This window comes from Trichosurus vulpecula, chromosome 1 (genome assembly GCF_011100635.1).
Source record: "Trichosurus vulpecula isolate mTriVul1 chromosome 1, mTriVul1.pri, whole genome shotgun sequence".
NCBI classification, from domain to species: Eukaryota; Metazoa; Chordata; class Mammalia; order Diprotodontia; family Phalangeridae; genus Trichosurus; species Trichosurus vulpecula.
In genome coordinates this window covers 198147955-198169363 of record NC_050573.1, presented here as the reverse complement: position 1 = coordinate 198169363, position 21409 = coordinate 198147955, and the positions used below count along the sequence as shown (strand labels likewise).

Sequence of the window (21409 nt, the reverse complement as noted above, 5' to 3'; positions counted from 1 at the left end):
AGATGTATGTGAGCTATATAATAAATATCAGCAGTTGTGTCTCTAGAAAATGGTAAAAGTTAGTACGTTGTATATGTAAAGAGTCCTTTGAAAGTGCTCTGTTGCCCACCCTAGAGAGCCTAGACTTAGGTATAGACAGGAAGGACATTCTAGCTGAATTCAGCTGTCATGACTTTAGTAGAAAATGTCAAATAAATTATAGCTTTGTATTATTTCTACTGTTCAAAATTTATATTCAGTACCCTTTTTAATGCTATGACCTTATCAGTGCCATTTCACCATAAATGAAACATTAACAGTGGTGGTGGTGGTTGTCTTCTGTACTTGAAGATGATCAAAATGACATCACTACCTTGGGGTCAGTGTACATACGGTGTATCTAACTGTGGCTCATCAGATCAATATGAGCTCGGGAATCTCTATCACAGGTCAGACCCAAATAATCCATGTGAACATTTGGAATGGAGATGTCGCTCCTTCCACTTTATGCTTGACTTACAGCCTTTTCAAGTTGAAGAATTTACTATCAGTGCACTGACCTTGATGCTGTGTTTGTGCTCATTGGACGCATTTGACAACATGGCTGAAAACATCATGTATGGGAGCAGGCACACAGCCCAGTTTCACTCTGTTGGTAACTAGAGAAGTGCAAGAGCATCATCCATTATCCAGAAGCCGTGCAATTATGCTGTCATGGAACTGGTGTACAATACTGATGAACTTCTCCGGACAACCAATTTTTGCTATGATCTTTCACAAGCCCTCGTGACTGATGGTTTCAAAGTCCTTAGATTGATGAGTGTTGTGTTCAGACCTTGGTTCTGCATCTGGCATTTCATCTGGAGTTGTTGGGGAGCAAACACCATATCAAACATTCTTCAGTTGTTTCCGAAGCCACACTGGCTCTTGGGTAGATGAACATCTTCCAGGTGAAGGATCAGCCTATCACGGAGGACTCTGGCAAGAATATTGTTGGCAATGACTAAGAGAGCCCCCTGTGATTGCCACAGGACAACCTATCTCCTTTTCACAGATGGATAGTGTAGGCACCCTTGAACTCCTGGGGGGATAACCTTCTCTTGCTATATAACCTGGAAAATTTTAGTCAGTTTTTGTATGAGGAGTAGACCCCTGCCTTGTAAATCTCAGCTGGAACAGAATCAGGTTCTTTGCCACAGGAAAGGACCCTAATGGCCTTCAAAAGTTCTTCAGTTGGAATTTTGTCTAGAGAGGGATGAACTAAGGTGTATGGTCAGAGCCTTCAGCATTGATTGAGAACACTATGGAAGTGTTCAGCCCATGTCTCCAGGATCGTGTCCTTATCACTGATCAGCGTGGCTCCTTAGCAGTGAGTAGTTGAAATGCACCATAGATCTTTGGTCTGTAAATAGCCTTCGGGGCATGATAACAGCACTTCGGTTGTTATTGTTAGTGTAAAACTGAATTTCATCTGCCTTCTTACTGAGTCAAGAATCCTGCATCTCTCTAAGCTTTGCTTGCACTTTACTTTTGATGGAGTTAAATGCTGCCTTCTTAGAGATGAATGAACTATCCTGCTAGTGAACCCTGTGGAGTTCTTTTTTTTTTTTTTTCATTTAGTAGCTTCAGAATTTCCCCATCAATTTCATCAAACCAATCCTGATGTTCGAAAGAGTTCTGGCCCACATGAGGAAATGCAGTGCTCTTCACCAAATCTCTGAAAGTTACCCACTTCTTTTCTGCTCCACTGTTGTGAATCATGTGTTGGCTTGGCTTTCCCTCCAACTTAGCAACAAACTGTTGCTGCTTGGAGAAGTGCTCTAGTCTGTTGACATTAAGTCTTCTGGTAGTCATCTTGCTTTGGGGTTGCTGCTTTTGTTAAATTATTTTTTTATTATTTAATATTTTAGTTTTCAACATTGATTTCCACAAGATTTTGAGTTACACATTTTCTCCCCATTTCTACCCTCTCTCCCATCCAAAGATGGCATATATTTTGATTGGCCCTTTCCCCAGTCTGCCCTCTCTTCTATCTCTGCCCCCCCACCTTATCCCCTTTTTCCTTACTTTCTTGTAGGGCAAGATAGATTTCTGTACTCCATTGCCTGTATATCTTATTTCCCAGTTGCACGTAAAAACAACTTTTTTTTTTGGAACATTTGTTTATCGAACTTTGAGTTCCAAATTCTCTCCCTTCTCCCCTCCCCACCCACCCTCCTTGAGAAGGCAAGCAATTCAACGTAGGCCACACATGTATCATTATGCAAAACATTTCCGTAATAGACATGTTCTGAAAGACTAACTATATTTCCCTCCATCCTATCCTGTCCCCTTTTATTCAGTTTTCTCCCTTGACCCTGTCCCTTTTCAAAAGCATTTGCTTTTGACTGCCTTCTCCCCCAATCTTCCCTCCCTTCTATGACCCCCCTTCCCCCTTATTCCCTTTCCCCCTGCTTTCCTATAGGGTAAGATACCCAGTTGACTGTGTTATTTCCTCCTTAAGTCAAATCGAATGAGAGCAAGATTCACTCATTCCTTTTCACCTATTCCCTCTTCTCTTCCATTAGAGCTGCTTTTTCTTGCCACTTTTATGTGAGATAATTTACCCCATTCTATCTCTCCCTTTTTCCTCCCAATATATCCCTCTCTCACACCTTAATTTTATTTATTTTTTTAGATATCATCCCTTCATATTCAACTTACCCTTTGCCTTCTGTCTATATATATGTATATTCCCTTCAACTACCCTAATGCTGAGAAAGGTCTCATCAGTTACAAATATTATCTTTCCATGTAGGAATGTAAACAAAATGGTTCAACTTTAGTAAGTCCCTTATGATTTCTCTTTCTTGTTTACCTTTTCATGCTTCTCGTGATTCTTGTATTTGAAAGTCAAATTTTCTATTCAGCTGTGGTCTTTTCATTGAAAAATGCTTGAAAGTCCTTTATTTTATTGAAAATCCATATTTTGCCTTGGAGCATTATACTCAGTTTTGCTAGGTAGGTGATTCTTGGTTTTAATCCTATCTTCTTTGACCTGCGTAATATCATATTCCAAGCCCTTCAGTCCCTTAATGTAGAAGCTGCTAGATCTTGTGTTATCCTGATTGTGTTTCTACAATACTAGGATTGTTTCTTTCTGGCTGCTTGCAGTATTTTCTCCTTGATCTGGGAACTCTGGAATTTGGTGACAATATTCCTAGGAGTTTTCTTTTTGGGATCTTTCTTAAGAGGTGATTGGTGGATTTTTTCAATTTATATTTTAGCCTTCTAAAATGTCAGGGCAGTTTTTCTTCATAATTTCTTGAAAGATGATATCTAGGTTCTTTTTTTGATCATGGCTTTCAGGTAGTCCAATAATTTTTAATTATCTCTCCTGGATCTATTCTGCAGGTCAGTGATTTTTCCGATGAGATGTTGCACATTGTCTTCCATTTTTTCATTCTTTTGGTTCTGTTTTACAATATCTTGATTTCTCATAAAATCACTAGCTACCGCTTGCTGCATTCTAATATTTTTTCTTTTTTTTTTAGATTTATTTATTTAACGTATTTAGTTTTCAGCATTGATTTTCACAAGAGTTTGAATTACAAGTTTTCTCCCCATTTCTGCCCTCCCCCCCATTCAAGGTGATGTATATTCTGGTTGCCCTGTTCCCCAATTCAGCCATCCCTTCTGTCACCTCACACCCCTCCCATCCCCTTTTCCCTTCCTTTCTTGTAGGGCAAGATAAATTTCTACGCCCCATTGCCTGTGTATTTTATTTTCTAGTTGCATGCAAAAACTTTTTTTTTTTGTTTTTGAACATCTATTTTTAAAACTTTGAGTTCCACATTCTCTCCCCTCTTCCCTTCCCACCCACCCTCCCTAAGAAGTCAAGCAATTCAACATAGGCCACATGTATATCATTATGTATAACCCTTCCACAATACTCATGTTGTGAAAGACTAACTATATTTTACTCCTTCCCAACCCATCCCCTTTATTGAATTTTCTCCCTTGACCTTGTCCCCTTTCCAAAGTGTTTGTTTTTTATTACCTCCACCCCCATCTGACCTCCCTTCTATCATCACCCCTGCCTTTTTTTTATCTTCTTCCCTTTTCTTTCCTGTGGGGTAAGATACCCAATTGAGTATGTATGGTATTCCCTCCTCAGGCCAAATTTGATGAGAGCAAGATTCACTCATTCCCCCCTCACCTGCCCTCTCCCCTCCTCCCACAGAACTGCTTCCTCTTACCACCTTTATGCGAGATAATCCACCCCATTCTATCTTTCCCTATCTCCCTCTCTCAATATATTCCTCTCTCATCCCTTAATTTGATTTTATTTCTTTTAGATATCTTCCCTTCATCTTCAACTCACCCTGTGTCTGCTCTTTCTCTCTCTCCATATATATATACACACACATACATATATACGTACATGCACATTCACTTATATATATATATATATATATATATGTATACACACACATAAACATATATATATGTATACACACACACATAAACATATATATATGTATACACACACACATAAACATATATATATATGTATATATGCATATTCTTTTCAGCTACTATGATATTGAGGTCTCATGAATCATACACATCATCTTTCCATGTAGGAATGTAAACAAAACAGTTCAACTTTAGTAACTCCCTTATGATTTCTCTTTCTTGTTTACCTTTTCATGCTTCTCTTGATTCTTGTGTTTGAAAGTCAGATTTTCTATTCAGCTCTGGTCTTTTCACTGAGAAAGCTTGAAAGTCTTCTATTTTATTGAAAGTCCATACTTTGCCTTGGAGCATGATACTCAGTTTTGCTGGGTAGGTGATTCTAGGTTTTAATCCTAGCTCCATTGACCTCCGGAATATCGCATTCCAAGCCCTTCGATCTCTTAATGTAGAAGCTGCCAGATCTTGGGTTATTCTGATTGGGTTTCCACAATACTCAAATTGTTTCTTTCTGGCTGCTTGCAGTATTTTCTCCTTGATCTGGGAGCTCTGGAATTTGGCGACAATATTCCTAGGAGATTTCTTTTTGGGATCTATTTGAGGAGGCGGTCTATGGATTCTTTCAATTTCCATTTTGCCCTGTGGCTCTAGCATATCAGGACAGTTCTCCTTGATAATTTCTTGAAAGATGATATCTAGACTCTTTTTTTGATCATGGCTTTCAGGTAGTCCAATAATTTTTAAATTATCTCTCCTGGATCTATTTTCCAGGTCAGTGGTTTTTCCAATGAGATATTTCATATTGTCTTCCATTTTTTCATTCCTATGGTTCTGTTTTATAATGTCCTGATTTCACATAAAGTCACTAGCTTCCACTTGCTCCAATCTCATTTTTAAAGTATTGTTTTCTTCAGTGGTCTTTTGGACCTCCTTTTTCATTTGGCTAATTCTGCCTTTCAAGGCATTCTTCTCCTCATTGGCTTTTTGGAGCTCTTTTGCCATTTGAGTTAGTCTACTTTTTAAGGTGTTGTTTTCTTCAGTGTATTTTTCAGTATTTTTTTGGGTCTCCTTTAGCAAGTCATTGACTTGTTTTTCATGGTTTTCTCGCATCCTTCTCATTTCTCTTCCCAATTTTTCCTCTACTTCTCTAACTTGCTTTTCCAAATCCTTTTTGAGCTCTTCCATGGCCTGGGATCAGTTCATGTTTTTCTTGGAGGCTTTGGTTGTAGGCTCTATGACTTTGTTGTCTTCTTTATGCTGTATGTTTTGGTCTTCTTTGTCACCAAAGAAAGAATCCAAAGTCTGAGACTGAATCTGGGTGTGCTTTCACTGCCTGGCCATATTCCCAACCAACTAACTTGACCCTTGAGTTTTTCAGTGGGGTATGACTGCTTGTAGAGTAACGAGTTCTATGTTCCACGTTTGGGAGGGAGGTGCCAGCTCTGTCACACCAGCACTACTCCTTCCCCAAGAACCCCCAGCCCGGGCTGGGCTTAGATCTTCGGCAGGCTGTGCACTCCTGCTCTGATCCGCCACTTAATTCCTCCCACCAGGTGGGCCTGGGATCAGAAGGAACAGCAGTGATAGCTGCCCCACTCTCGCTGCCCTGGGGGCAGTGGCCGAACCTTGTACTCCTTTCACTCCTGCAGCTTTTCCCACTAACCTTCTCAGCTATCTTGGTGTTTGTGGGTGGAGAAGTCTGGTAACTGCCACAGCTCAATGATTCAGGGTGCTGGGGCATGCTCCGCCCAGCTCCTGGTCTGGTTGGTCCGTGCCGCCCAGGCTGGGCTCTGCTCCCAGCTCTGTGTGGGATAGACCTCACCCAGAGACCATCCAGGCTGTCCTGGGCTGGAGCCCTGCTTCCCTCTGCTGTTTTTTTGGGTTCTGTAGTTCTAGAATTGGTTCAGAGCCATTTTTTATAGGTTTTTGGAGGGACTCGGCAGGGAGCTCACGCTAGTCCCTGCTTTCTAGCCGCCATCTTGGCTCAGCCCCCCTCCATTCTAATTTTTAAGGTGGTATTTTCTTCAGTGGTCTTTTGGACCTACTTTTCCATTTGGCTAATTCTGTCTTTTAAGGCATTCTTCTCCTCACTGGCTTTTTGGAGCTCTTTTGCCATTTGGGTTAGTCTAGTTTTTAAAGTGTTTTTTTCTTCAGTATTTTTTTGGTTCTCCTTTAGCAAGTCATTGACTTGTTTTTCATGTTTTTCTTGCGTCCTTCTCATTTCTCTTCCCAATTTTTCCTCTACTTCTCTAACTTGCTTTTCCAAATCCTTTTTGAGCTCTTCCATGGCCTGAGAGCAATTCATGTTTTTCTTGGAGGGTTTTGTTGTAGGCTCTTTGTTGACTTCTTTTGGCTGTGTGTTTTGGTGGTCTTTGTCACCAAAAAAAGATTCTGTAGTCTGAGTCTGTTTTCGCTGCCTGGTCATGTTTCCAGCCAACTACTTGACTTCGCACTGTGCTGCTTTTTGCTGAGCTACTTCTGTTCTGATGCTCCTCTCCTGGCCTGTGCTGTGGTTTGTGAGTGCAAGCACTCGTTTCTGCTGTGTAACTAACAGGAGGACTCTGTCTGCACAGCCGCTGCAAACTTTGCCACACCAGCCCTCCTCCTCCCCCAAGAACTGCCAACTAGGACTATGACCCAGATCCAAGCAGGACAATGCAAGAGAACCCTGCCTCTGCACCAGCAAACCCTTCCCTGACCTCCTGCTCTGATCTGCCACTTGATTCCTCGCACTGTGTGGGCCAGAGGCTCTGGAAGCATCTCCGTCTGGAGCCCTGGAAGCAGCTGCCAGAGCTTTCTGCTGCTGCTGCTGCTCTACCTCCAGCGGCTCTGGTACTGGGGCAGGATGGCACACTTCTCTCACCCAGATCCAGCAGTTTTCCCACTCATGTGCTCCATTGTCTTTGGTGTTCGTGGGTTGAGAAGTCTGGTAACTGCCACAGCTCAGTGATTCAGGGCCCTGAGGCCTGCTCTGCCTGGTCTACTCCTGGCCTGCTCTGTCCTGGCCATGCTGGGCCCATGCTGGGCTGCGCTCTGCTCCCATTACAATACGATAGACCCTTCCCAGTGACCATCCAGCCCATCTGGGGCTGGAGATTTGTTTCCCTTTGTTATTTTGTGGGTTCTGTAGCTCTAGAATTTGTTTAGAGTCATTTTTTAGAGGTGTTTGGTGGGGTTTGGAGGAGAGCTTAAGCAAGTCCCTGCTTTCAAGTAGCCGTCTTAGTTCTTCCACCACCCCTCCCATCCCCCCACACTGGTTGCTGCTTTTGTTGAATGTGAATGTTTAGCCTTGAGAGGATAAGTCTATGATTAGTCCAGCACTCTGCCACTCACATCCTGTGTGTCTATTCTTCTTGCAATGACATAGTCTATTAAATGCCAGTGTTTGCTGTGAGTGTGCCTCCATGAAGTTTTATTGCATTTAGGTAAATTGAAGACAATTTTGGTGATAAGAAGGTCATGAGACCCACAGATCTTCAATGATAAGTGACTCTTGCTGTAGCTGTTTCTGACTCCATTCCGCACAACGGCTCCCTGCCATGTCTGATAGTCTGTGCCTGTTTTGGCTTTAAAGTCATCCACAAGCTTGTCCTCTTTTGGCACATTGATGATGAGGGTCTCAAGTCTTTATAAAATTTTTCTTTGACATCATCAAGATTCCCAAGTCATGGTGGGAGCATATGCACTGATGATGGTGGTGTGACACTTGTATTGTCATGAGTGTGTCATTTTCTTTTCTTTTGGAAGGCATGCAAACTTGTTGACTATATTATATTTGATTGATAAACCTATGCCAACTTCATGGTTTTTATCACTGTGACCACTCCAGAAAAACATTCAGTAAGTCTTTTTTAGTAGTCTTTTTTCACTCAGGGCTGCTATTTGGATGTGATATGTGCTGATTTTTCTCACAGGAGCTGTTTGTCTTTCAAGTCTATTGGATTTCTTGTTGTTCATAGGCACACACACACATTCCACATACCAATGGTGAGCAGAATCATTTTTGCAGAAGTTTTTGTACATTATTTTTGTGTTTCAGCCAGAGGGTAGGATCCTTGTCTGCTGCAATAAGAAGACCAGGGTTAGGTTTCAGGGGTGGTGAAGTAAACAATTTTTAGGGCACCTTTTAGAAAAGCTCCTTCCTCATGCCGTGAAGTGAGTGGTGCAGACCTTAAAAAAGACTGCTCAGGCACTCAGGGAGCTACTGAATCCCAATGCTGCTTCAGTCGAGTGAGAACATGTCCCTATGGCCTGGGTTGCCTCTGTGCAGGGTTGTGATTACAGCTTCCAGTCTATCCACGCCTGCTGCTTCATCGCTTGCTCATTGCCACTGGACTTTGAAGTAGATTAAAATGGTATTAGTGATATCTTTTGACTTGCACATAAATTGGATTTAAGTGAGGCAGAGTTACAGAAAGCCGTTGCCCTCAGTCCTCCAGAGTCATTGAAATCCAGTGGCAAGATAAAACTCAGGATGACTGTCAGTGGCTCAGGATGCAGCAGATGACCTTGGTATTCTCGATGTCTGCCCAAGTTCAAAGCACTGCACAGAATCTGCTTCTGTTGCCTTCATGACCTGTTGGAACAGATTGTTCATATCTGCCTATTCCTTCTGGGAAATGTTCAACCCCCACAACTCCCCATACCGGCTCACTTGATAGTGTTTTATTTTTTTCCAATTACATGTAAAAGAATTTTCACCATTTGTTTTCGGAAGATTTTGAGTTCCAAAATTTTCTCCCTCTCTCCCTGCCTTCCCTCATTCCCCAAGACAACAAGCAATCTGATATGTGTCATACCTGTATAGGCATGTTAAACATATTTCCACATTAGTCATGTTATGAAAGAAGAATCAGAACAAAAAGGAAAAACCACACGAAAGAATTTTTTTTTTTAAAGTGAGAATAATACTCTTTGCTCTGCATTCAGGCTCTATAGCATTTTCCATGAGGAATTTTTTGAAATTGTCTAGGATCATGTATTGCTGAGAAGAGCTAGGTCTATTGTAGTTGATCATTGCATAATGTTGCTATTACTGTGTACAGTGTTCTCTGAGTTCTTCCCACTTCATTCAGCATCTCACTGACATATTTGAGACCTGTCAGTTACTCTCAACCTGATTTAGCCTGTTTGCCAAAATGTTTTTACTGAGATGTGGCCACTGTGCATGCTACAGTTTCTTGCAGCCATAGGTGAAAGTTGGTTAGCAAATGGACACCAAAGGTAGAAAGCAGCCTTGAAGAAGGGCTTGGCAGCCCTCATACCAGAGGTACTAGTCTTCCCTTCACACCTTGTATACCATGGACACTATCAAGTTACCACAAAAAAAATGCTACTTAATTTTTCCTATTTTGTTTTTTACTGAAGTATTTGAAATAAAATGTCTTTCCTTATAAAATTATTTTTTTGAGGGATTAACATTTCAAATTTTTTTATGTCATTTGTCATCTTAAAATCAAAGTTTTTATAGTTTAACTAGAGATCTTTGTGTGTATAAATGCTACCACAAATTGATTTTTGGTTTCCTAAGCAAGAAACATATTAATACTACCAAATATTAAATAGTTATAGTGATACTTTTTGAGGAGAAAATAACTGTGATGAACTTATGATCTCTTCTAAATCAATCATATGAAAATAAGCATTCCTGTACTAATGTGGGAAAGACTTTTATGATGATACTCTGTATAATAAAATTTTACGTAGCTACATTATAGCAAGCTAATACTTGTACACTTACAGAAATACTTGTTTGGGGCAGAGCCAAGGTGGCAGCTGGAAATTAGGGACTTCCTTAACCTCTCCCCCAAATCCCTCCAAACACTTGTAAAAAATGGCTCTGAACAAATTCTAGAACTGCAGAACCCACAAAATAGCAGAGGGAAACAGGTCTCCAGCCCAGGAGAGCCTGGATGGTCGCTGGGAAGGGTCTATTGCACAGTGCTGGGAATGGAGTGCAGCCCAGCATGGGCCATGCCAGGACAGACCAGACCCAGAGTCAGTCAGCCAGCCAGAATGGGCCTTGGGGCCATGAATCAGTGAGCTGTGGCAGTTACCAGACTTCTCAACCCACAAATGCCAATGAGCAGGTTAGAGGGAAACTGCAAGATTGGGTTCAGAGCGGTCCGGCCACCAGCCTTAGGGGTGGCAGAGGTGGTGCAGCGGTGGAGATGGCAGGAGCAGGAAGCTTCTGAGGCTGCTTCCAGAGCTCTAGCGTCAGCTGCTTCCCGAGTCCCTGACTCACATTATTGGGTGGAATCTAGCAGCAGATCAGAGTGTGAGTGCAAGGAGCGCTTTTGGGGCACAAAGGCAGATTCTCTTGCTGTTCCCTGCTTGGATCTGTATTGTGGTCTTGGTTGACAGTTCTTGGGGGAGGAGGAGCTCTGCTGTGACAGAACCTGGGGTGATGGTGGAGTAGAAGTAGCTCTGAAAACAGCAGTGCTTGGACCCTAAATATTGGGACAAAGTACTCTCTACTCTACAAGCAGTCATATCCAGACAAAAAGCTCAAGGGTCAAGTAGTTGGCTGGGAACATCAACAGGCATCGAAAACAAACTCAGACTCAAATGTAGACTCAGACTCAAACTCTAGATTCCTTTTCTGATGACAAAGAAGATCTAAACATGCAGCCAAAAGAAACCAACAAAATCAAAGAGCCCACATCAAAAGCCTCCAAGAAAAATATGATTTGGTCTCTGGCCATGAAAGCAAGTAAGAGAAATAGAGGAAAAAGTGGGAAGAGAAATGAGAGTGATGCAAGAAAACCATGAAAAACAAGTGAATGATTTGCTAAAGGACATGCCCCAAAATACTGAAGAAAATAACACCTTAAAGAATAGACTAACCCAAATGGCAAAGGAGCTCTAAAAAGCCAATGAGGAGAAGAATGCCTTGAAAAGGCAGAATTAGAATTTGTTGGGGGCGGAGCCAAGATGGCGGCTGGAAAGCAGGGACCAGCGTGGGCTCCCCGCCGAGTCCCTCCAAAAACTTATAAAAAATGGCTCTGAAGAACGTTGTGCACAGCCACAGATATATGGATTCCGTGAGGACCAACCCTGACATACTGCGCTCTTCTCAGCAACCTAAGGGGCAAGGACAACTCCAGGGGACTCACGATGGAGAATGCTATCTTCATCCAGAGAAAGAACTGTGAAGTTTGAATACAGATCGAGCTGCACTACATGATCGCCTTTTTTTTGCTTCTCTTTTGTTTTTTTGGGTTGGTTTTTTTTTTTTTTTGGTTCTGTTTCTTCTCTCTCATGATTCATTCCATTGGTCAAAATTCTTCTCCACGACTTGACTAGTGCATAAATTAATTCAATGTGAAGTTATACATGACAGTTATATGAGATTCCATGCCGTCTTGGGGAGGGAGGGGAGAAAATCTGGAACTCAAAGCTATGTAGAACCGTGTGTGGTAAACTAAAAATAAATAAAGAAATTTAAAAAAAATAAAAATAAAAAATAAAAAAATAAAAACAAAACAAAAAAAAATGGCTCTGAACTAATTCTAAAACTGCAAGAACCCACAAAACAGCAGAGGGAAGCAGAGCTCCAGCCCAGGACAGCCTGGATGGTCTCTGGGTGAGGTCTATCCCACACGGAGCTGGGAGCTGAGAGCTGGGAGCGGAGGCAAATCAGAATATATGCCATCTTTGAATGGGGGGGAGGGTAGAAATGGGGAGAAAATTTGCAACTCAAAATCTTGTCGAAATCAATGTTGAAAACTAAAATATTAAATAAAAATAACAAAATTAAAAAAAAATAGAAATACTTGTTTGAATTTAATGAAGAAAATGGAATCCTCTGTGTGACAGAGATGTTAAGTGACTTGCCCACCTAGTTTCTGATGTGGGATTTGAATGCAGGAATGGTTTTTTCATGGCAGTTAACCTGGAGAATAACCTGGAGAATTTAAAAATAATATTCTTTAAATATTATTTTAAATAATAAATTTAAAATAAATTTTCAAAATGCCTATGGAGAATAAATCAGTCTTTTAAGCCTTTAAGGGCAACAGTATGCTTCCTTTTTTTTTTTAAATGACTAAGCCTCTGCTCTGTGCCAGTCCATTGTGTAATGTTAAAAATGTTTATTATGGATTATTGTCTTGCAAAAAGCTCTCTTCCTTTCTACTCATCAACGATGCCTTTTCTTTGTGTTGATTGTTCTTAGGAAATTTTTGTGGAGATGAGAAAATAGGTTTGTATGTATATACATACATATATATATATAATATCAGTTTTCATTATAATCTTGGTCTCTCTTTTTGATTTTCCCTCTTTTGTATTCTTTGAGATTTAAATTTTATTGGATGTACATCAGTAAAATTTTTGTGTGAAATTATTATAATTAGTTTCAGTATCCTTCCATCCATTTTCTGCTTTTCAGCTTAAAGAACTAGTTTAAGTATATCAGATTAGATTTCTACTTGTTGGCCATAACTTTTTCTCATTTTTTATTTTTCTGTTTTTCTGTTGATTTTGATTTTTGTTCTAACCAGTTGGTTATCTGATTGTATACAGACAACTGATTCAACAATGAATCCCACATCAACAATGTCTCTTTCTCATTAAAATATACCCAGTGTTTTTTTTTTTGTGATGTTATTCCCAGTTCTTTTCTCAAAGAAAATATTCATGATGTAGATAAGTTTGATACTTCTGTGTAGTCTAGAAGTTTTTGAACTTTCTCATTCCTTTCTTGTGAATGATATTTTCCACCAAATGTTACCCATGCCTACGTTTGCATTTGAAGTCAACAATTATCAAAGTATAGGTAAAGGATGTGCTGGAACTAGCCTGAGCTGTCTCTTGGAAAGTTGGTTGTTAAATTTTTCAGTGTGAGCAGGTATAATTTGGAAAATGGACTTGATTTATTGTTTTGTTGATCATCTAGACTTAAATGATGGAGAAAATATTACTAATGTATATATAACTTAAAAGCGTCTTGGGTGAACTCCCCCCCCCCCGCCCCACCCCGAGAGCTGGTTCCTAAGCATACCCGACATACCACTGGGCATGTTTATGATATATATGAATATAATTCAGTTTTCTGTCCTGGGTCCTGTTCTCTTTCTATACTCTTTCTTGATCTTATCAGCTCCCATAGCTTTAACTCTTATTTCTGCATGTCTCACTTCCAAATTTGCACATCTAGTCTTAATTTCCCTCTCAACTTCCAGTCATGCAATCATCAATTATGTATTAGACTCCTCTTCTTGGATATTCCACATTCTATTATTAGGGACATTCAATATGTCCATAAATTTTCCCATTTTAACTTCCCTATTTCTTTGGAGAGCACCACAATCCTACCATGTGTAATGGCAAGCGAAGTGGGACTTTTTGCTCTTTTTTCTTTTGGAGTGCTTCTCAGCAATAAGGAAATCAAGTTCCTTTGATTGAGTCTTGCCTTTGTTTGAATCAAGAGTCTTTGTGTGTATCAAGGGTCTGTGATGACCTGCTTAAGTCACAAGAAAGTAAGTCACATGAGTTTGTGTCACATGGTTGTGACATCCTCTGTGGGCTGACCAAGAAGTATATATATACTCTGAGGTTAGCATTTTGCTTTGGGGCTCATTCATGGGAAGGGTGTTTGTGTGATGTAGCCAAATGAGATTCTGGGTAGCCGTTAAGGAGCTCTCCCCGCCCCCCAGCTTTGAAAACCCAGATGTTGGTGCTTCTCTCCCATGTAACTATGTATGTGTTGTCTTGGTCAGACAGTTAGAAGCCCTGTCTTTTGATTTTTGTTTATTTTGTCTGTTTATAATTTCTGCTTGTAATTTCTGTTTGTATTTTCTCTGAAGTTCAGGGTGCTGACTTTTTCCCCTGAACTAAGTGAGTGAGATTATCTGTGTTTGTATGTATGTATGTATGTATGTATCTATCTATATGCAGATATAGATAGATATATGTTTAATAAAAGTAAGATTGTTAATCCTTTAAAGTTGCTTTCCTTAGAAAAGCAGATCAAAGAACCTGTGCTAGCAGCCCTCTTGTGTGCTGGTTTGTTGGTCTTACATCTCCATAGCAGCTTCTAGTATTATTAATGTTACACCATGTTGGCCACTTTGAAGTTATGATTCTTATACTCTGCCTCACTTTGCTTTATCCGGTATGTTTGTCTTGTTGATATATACCTTCAAACAACTCCTTCATTTTTCCCCTTCTCTATACTCTCGTGGCTAGCATTCTATTTCAGATGTTTATCACTTCTTACTTAGAGTACTACGAGAGCTTTCTAGTTGGTCTCCCTTTATGCAGTTTCTTCGTCTTCATACAGCTATCAAATTAATGCTCCTAAAGCAAAGATTTGACCATTTCCCTTACCTGCTTATAAGCTTCAACTTAGACCCTATGACCTCCAGGATAAAATGCAGATCTCTTCATTTGGCATTTTAAGATCCTTTGCAGTTTGTCTCCAGTCTGTCTAACCACACCTACTCTACCCTTTTGTAGCGCCAGTGCAATACCCACAGTGGTTACAGCTGCTATGAATATGCTGGTGTAGTTCTGAATTGCAAAATATACCAGACTCTCTTCGTGGAAGACAGAACCAAAACATTTATTCTAACACCAGACAGCCAAATCCATCATAGCAACAAAGAAATCTGTACATATTATCAAGGCAGGGAGCACTACCATCTCCAAGCCTTCCCTCTGTCTGGCCTTCTCACAAGGAGACTCCCATAAGCAAAATCACTCCCTCTCTCACTCATACTAGCTGCTGCTGCCTGGGACTCTCTCCCAGCTCTGACTTACTCCAACTTCTTGCTCCACCCCTTCCTGTTCCACAGGTTTGCCAAGCTTCTCCCACCACAGGCTCATGTGATTGAGGCTTCCATGTGACCCAGGCAGGTCACATGGGCCTATTAATGGATGGGAAAGAGCTTACCATTTTCATTAACATAACACCTTTCTACCCATGGAAACTCTTCCTTCCAGTTGAACTGTCCTCTTCATTATTATTGTGTGTGAAATTCCATCTCCTACTTCTGTGCCTTTGCACAACCTATTCTCCATTCCCAGAATCCTTTTCCTCACCTCTGACTCATAGAATTTCTTGGTCCTTTCCAGGTTTAGCTCAGTTAGGTACCATCTTCTACAAGAGACTTTTTCCCGATTCTTCAATTGTTAGGTCTCCAATCACCTGAGATAACTTTACATTTTCAAAAATTTACTTATATTTTATTTTATTTTACTTATACTATATTGTTTAGCCTCAGTAGAATGTGACCTTGAGAATGCATTTTTGTATTTGTAATTCTAGGCTCTAACATAGTACCCTGAACATATCAAGTGCTTAGTAAATGTTTTTGCATTGAATATGAATTTCATTTGGAAGGTTTTATTGAGGTTTTCTTAGAATTTTCCTAACTCTTCATCATCTGCAAAAGATATTGGTGCATAAACTTCATTGATTTTCATGGTGTTCATTTCACTGTTACTTATGGTCTTTGCAAGTCTTTGTAACATATGATAAAACCAAGCCCTCCAGATCCTTTATCTGCCTCCTCAGGAAGAAACAATAAGCTATCCTTGCATTTACCTACAACTTCCTTCTTTGTTCTTGCTTAATTTACTAAGAGATTGTGAAGACTGATAGTATTCTTTCTGTAGTAGTATGTCATTTGGGAAAAAACAAAAAACAACAGATTGCATCTCATACATAGAGCATCAGAAACTAAGTAATGTTTATAAATTGTCTAAAGCTGTGTCTTTTTTCTCCCTTTTCTGTCATGTTCCCTCTTTTCTGTCATTTTCCCACCATTTCTGCTGATGTTAAAGGGAGCTTTTATAGGACCGAGGGCTATTTTCTGTTCCTCCCCCCCCCCACCATGGTTGCTATTGCCAAATAATTTATTATGAAATGGCCAGCCTATTGTTAATAAGCCTCTTTGTACATAACTTTCCTGGTTTACAGAAAGCAGGCATGAGGCATAGTCTCTTGCCAGGATTGTATTTGAACTTTTTCCAGTATGATAGTGTTGTACCAGAAGCGAGCGAGACACACCACAGAGTATAAGTTTTAAGTGGAGAATTTATTAGCCGGCGGCCATCGGGGTATGGCACCACAAATCAATGGCAAAAATATTGGGGTGATGGCTTGGCTTATATAGGATATGGGGATACAGAGTGGGGGAAGAAACAGGAACAAAGGTCCTGGCTGATCAAAAGATTCAGTCAGGTTATCTTACTAGTGGGATAATCTCATTTACATTCCTTGGTGGAGTCACGGAGCCCCAGGGATATCTGCTAGAAAGGTTATCCTTCTGCCAGGTTATCCTTCAGTGGGATGGTCCTATCTATTGAGATTCCTTGGTGGAGTCATGGAGTCCCAGGGAGTTTGCTAAATGCCAAAGATATCTGAGTCCATTCTTTCTGGGGGTGCTTGTCAGTAGCTAGGGGTTTCTCAGGGGTTCCTAATTTTCCTTGTATTACATTCCCCACTTTTTTTTCATGGGGGGTTTCAAATCCTTGAAAAAGGAACGACCTGATGGGGCATAGCAATAAAAATTAGGAGGCCAACCAAAACGCTAAGCAGGGGTGACAATAAAAGGAACGCTAGGTCACTAGGTCGTTGGCCCCAGGGGAAGGCCAGACCTAATTGGAAGACTCAAGGAGAGTCCAAGGAGCCTCCCCAGGTACTGCACTCCAGAAATTTAAAAAATATGGTATAAAACATCCTACATTTCCCCCTTTTTGGTCAAAGGCAAACTGAAAGTTTCGCCTAAAGACCAATTAAAGGTATGGAAAAAACTCTACTTTCCACAGGGTGAAGTTTTAAAATCCCTATCTAGGTGGAGTCAGGTTTTCCCTTTTCTGTATTTGGACATCCCCAGGGATGGGCAGAAATTGTAAACTAATTGTAAGTAAGCAGAAGGAACACAATAAAAGTTCAGGAAAAACAGTCTTGGGAACACAAGGACACAGAAGGGAAAAAAGCAGGTCTTTGCTCAGGTTCTGGTTCCGGATCCCGTGAGAAAGCCGTCCGCGTCCAGTGCTGTCCCTCTCAAGCTCTTGGAACCGCAGGGCGAGGCTCCTATAGGTCCAGATGTCCACTCCTCACACGGGGTTCCCAGAACACATGTAATTTGATGATCAAGAAAGAAACACAACATAGGTCCCAGCCATGCAGGGCTAGGTTCTGCCTCTCTGGTTCAGATCTAGAAATTCTCAGACAATTTTAACTTACTATAACTTACAGATACTTTACAAAGGGGATATATTTTCACTTGTACCATTATCTTATACAATTTTCTTGTATTAGCATCCAAATTTAAGATCTTATTACCAAAACACACTTATCAGCTCGAATTTCCAGAATTGATAAATTTTTTAGAGCCAATCATACACATCTGTACACAATTCTTAGGGGAATCAATCTGATCCCTATTGCCTTTTTCAAAATTTGCTATCCCTTCCTTTTATTAGACATTGATCACATTACATCTTTGCCTTATTTGCTTTGCGTAATCATTTTCCCCTTTCGGAGGATGTTATCCCTATATTATTTCAATGTTTTATTTGGTCATGAACATAGGTTAAAATTGTAAGCTAGTCATACCTATATCCTATTATAATAACTCAGAGATATTTCAATATTCATCTATCTATTACCTAACAGATTTAGCATAGTGCTTACAAAACTTCTTGATAATTTAAATTTGCTATGAAAGAAACGAGGGACTATGTCATATATCTTAAGAGAAGGAAAGAACTTCCTTAGCTCTGTTTGATTCCAGGCACGAGTCATATCTGATAGCCAATCTTATAGTCACCAGGTGCTGAAAGCAGGGCTTAGGAGTAACCAGGTGGGGACTTTCCTTTTCAGAAAGGAAATAGCAGAGTTGGGAAATAAAGTCAGGAAGATCCTACCTAGGCTGTGACCAAGGTTGTCTTCACGACTGCTCCCAGGCAGATCCACCTTAAATTATCAGCTTGTAACGCCTGCCATGCCATTACTGGCTTCATGTGACCTAGTCCTGTAATCAGAGCTTAAGACAATATTAAATTGTAGTCCCAAAAAATCTTAAATAGCAAATAAATATCCTTCAGATAAGACTGCCCAAATTTTATTGAGCTAATAATTATCAAATCAAGCTACATAACTTTTCCATCTTCTAAATACTTCCTCACACTCATCTCCAACTTACTTTGATCATCTGAAACTATCATTCTCGGGACAGGAGAGGCTTAGCTAACTCCCATTTGTCCCCAGACTTTCTTATCTGCCTTTCCTATTTTCCCTCAACCTTAATTTACCTTTCCAAATCTTTCAAACCTAGTACTAAGTCTTCTTTACATTTCAACCATAAGACAAAACAACTCATAAGTTAGTACTTTCATTGTCATAACTGTGTATACTGGAATACCATTCCAGCTTCTTAAACCACAAAGATACAAAAAGGGGATTTGTTTTTTGTGATAACTCATTCTAAAAAAAGGGACACTTATTAAAAAGATCTGCCATCTCATCTGCCCCTGAGGGTGGGTTCTTCTCCATCAGATGGCAGACTTCACTAATTAAACTACCAGGCCAAACCCATCTCAAGTTTTAGTCTAATCTTATCAGTTTTTTTAAGAAGCCAGGTTGGAGGCTTAGTGGCCCCTACCGTCCTCTTATTGCTGCCCCTCCCCTTTCCTTCCCTTCCTACAGGTGGGCTAAGGTGAAATTCTTTTCTCCTTATCTAAACTAAGGGCAGGGAGGAGTAAGGAATTCAGATTGTTGTTTCGAACCTCCTTACTCAAAAAAAACTTGAATAAGACCTTGAATGGGCGCTTGTATAGATAAGTATTAATTCTAATAAGGATTTTTTTACCCTGATATTAAAAGGCATGCTCGCTAAACTTTCCTGAAGACAATTATTTAGAAGGTTTTAAAATGATAGACATCTCCTTCTTTTTCCTTAAAGCAAATTAGCCCTTAAATGCTGGAATTCATTAACTAAGTTGGTGCCAAATGTCCTCATTCTCAAATATTGCACAGAATTCCTAGACATTACAAAGCTCCTTAATCAAAAAGTGTTATAATGGGAGGACACTTAATTTCTATAAATTACATACTCAATTAATTAGCCTTATCACAATAATAAGGTTTACCAGGACTTAAAAAAGCTTTTTCCATAAGAATTCCTCTACACAGAAAACCACACAAGATTGATAAGAATTCATGACTAGATGATTTCAAAAGTTTTTGTTTCAGTTAATAACCTCAATTTCTTAATTAAGTACAATTCTTGATCTAACAACATCCAGATTATAAGAGAAATTATTCTCTAACAGCACAGGTAATGCGATGTTAACCAATTTGTATATAATAACAAATTTAGAAATAAGTACACCACAAGCACTTATCATGTATCTAAAACTTGAAACAGATTCCAATTAATTGCCAATCTAGTGATCATAACTGAGTTGGATAAGCAAATCAAATCTGATTCATAACCACTAGTGGTAACATTTTAATTTCTAAGGCCCAATACTCTCTGCATTGTAAAAGATTACCACATTTTTTCAATATTGCTGATACATCTGTTTGTCAAATTACACAATTTAGAAATGTACCAGTGCCCTAACCATAATTATGCATTTTAAAACTTGAAACAACCCTTTTATCAATTTAGGTGAACACATTTCTAAATCTCCTTGCACAGAGAATCTTTCATATCATTATTTGAAACTATAACTTTAAATCACCAGATATATTCTCATAATAGAAAATTTTTCACACAGAAAGTCTGTTCTCATGGTTAAATATCAGTATTATTAATTATTTACTTGTTATAACCACATATAACAGTTCCAAATTTTATCACATCCCTTTAAAAACCCAATTCACATATATCAAAATCAGCTTAAAATTGCTATAATATCATTTCTTACCACACAATGGTCTTCTCAAATTTCACAATTTAAGAGAATTTTTGGGAACACAATGCGAGTTTAGAAATACAGAAACAATAATTTTCAGATGACATCTATTGCATTTCCAGATACAATATAGGAACTATTGGTCTTATTACTTCTGGTATTATATATTAATGTATTAATATATAAATACATGTATCACGTATATTAATACATTAACATCCCAAATACACTTCATTTAGCTGTATATTCTTCAGCACCACTACCTCTGGCCCAGGTATAGGAACTTTTGCCTGGCCATGAATGAACTTACGAAAAAAAGAGAAACTTAATTTTGCACCCACTTTTTCCAAGCTTCATCTTATACAAAAATGCCTAAAAGGATTTTTTCGGACTCCCAAGGAAGATAAGAGCATGAAAAAATCCCTTTTAGTTTTCTAAAAGGCTGCTCCCTAGGTGGGGCCCGGCAGCCCCTTGAGGGCAAGGAGCCTACCCTTCCAAGCACTAACTAACCAGCCCTATTTCTTTACAAGTTTCCTTTAGCTTCAGCTCTGATAACCTTTCAATGTGGAGGGTGGGGGAAGGGTGAGGAGCACATGGCAGCCAAGAGGAGCACATGGACTCCTGACTAGACAGGTAATCTGAAGCTGCTATTCTACAACCCTCCTAAATTCCTTATACAGGTTTTCTATCTCTCTCTTTCGCAAATTTTACTTTTTAAACTTTACCACAAGGACGGGCTACAAAGGTACCCAGGGGCACAGGACTGACTGTCAGTCTGTGAATTTCTATCCCTCTCCTCATTGCCCGGTGGGGAGGGCGATTTAAGTTTTTCCCTACAGTTCTCCTGCATTCTCTTCTAATCTGATCCGGGAGGAGAGGAGTTTGATTTAACTGCTCTAACTTTTACTGCAGCCCTAGTGAAAAGATCTCAATGATTGTACTTCAAGTAAATTTCATCCCTTTGCTCACTCCCAAAAACCTCTTTTGTACTTGAATCTAAGGGAATCCGGGGCTGAGACAAATGCGAGAGTCCCACTGAAGACTTTGATGGAGGTTTTAGCCGGAAGGCATTCATTGGGAGGAGGTGTTTTTTTTTTTT

At 39.8% G+C, this 21409-nt stretch overlaps 1 protein-coding gene across 2 annotated transcripts in view; it reads left to right on the top strand.

Annotated features, from left to right (window-relative positions):
• The window catches only part of ATP9B (ATPase phospholipid transporting 9B (putative)), a 527294-nt gene that overhangs the window by 40917 nt on the left and 464968 nt on the right, over positions 1-21409 (top strand). The gene's annotated exons all lie outside the window — the stretch shown is intronic.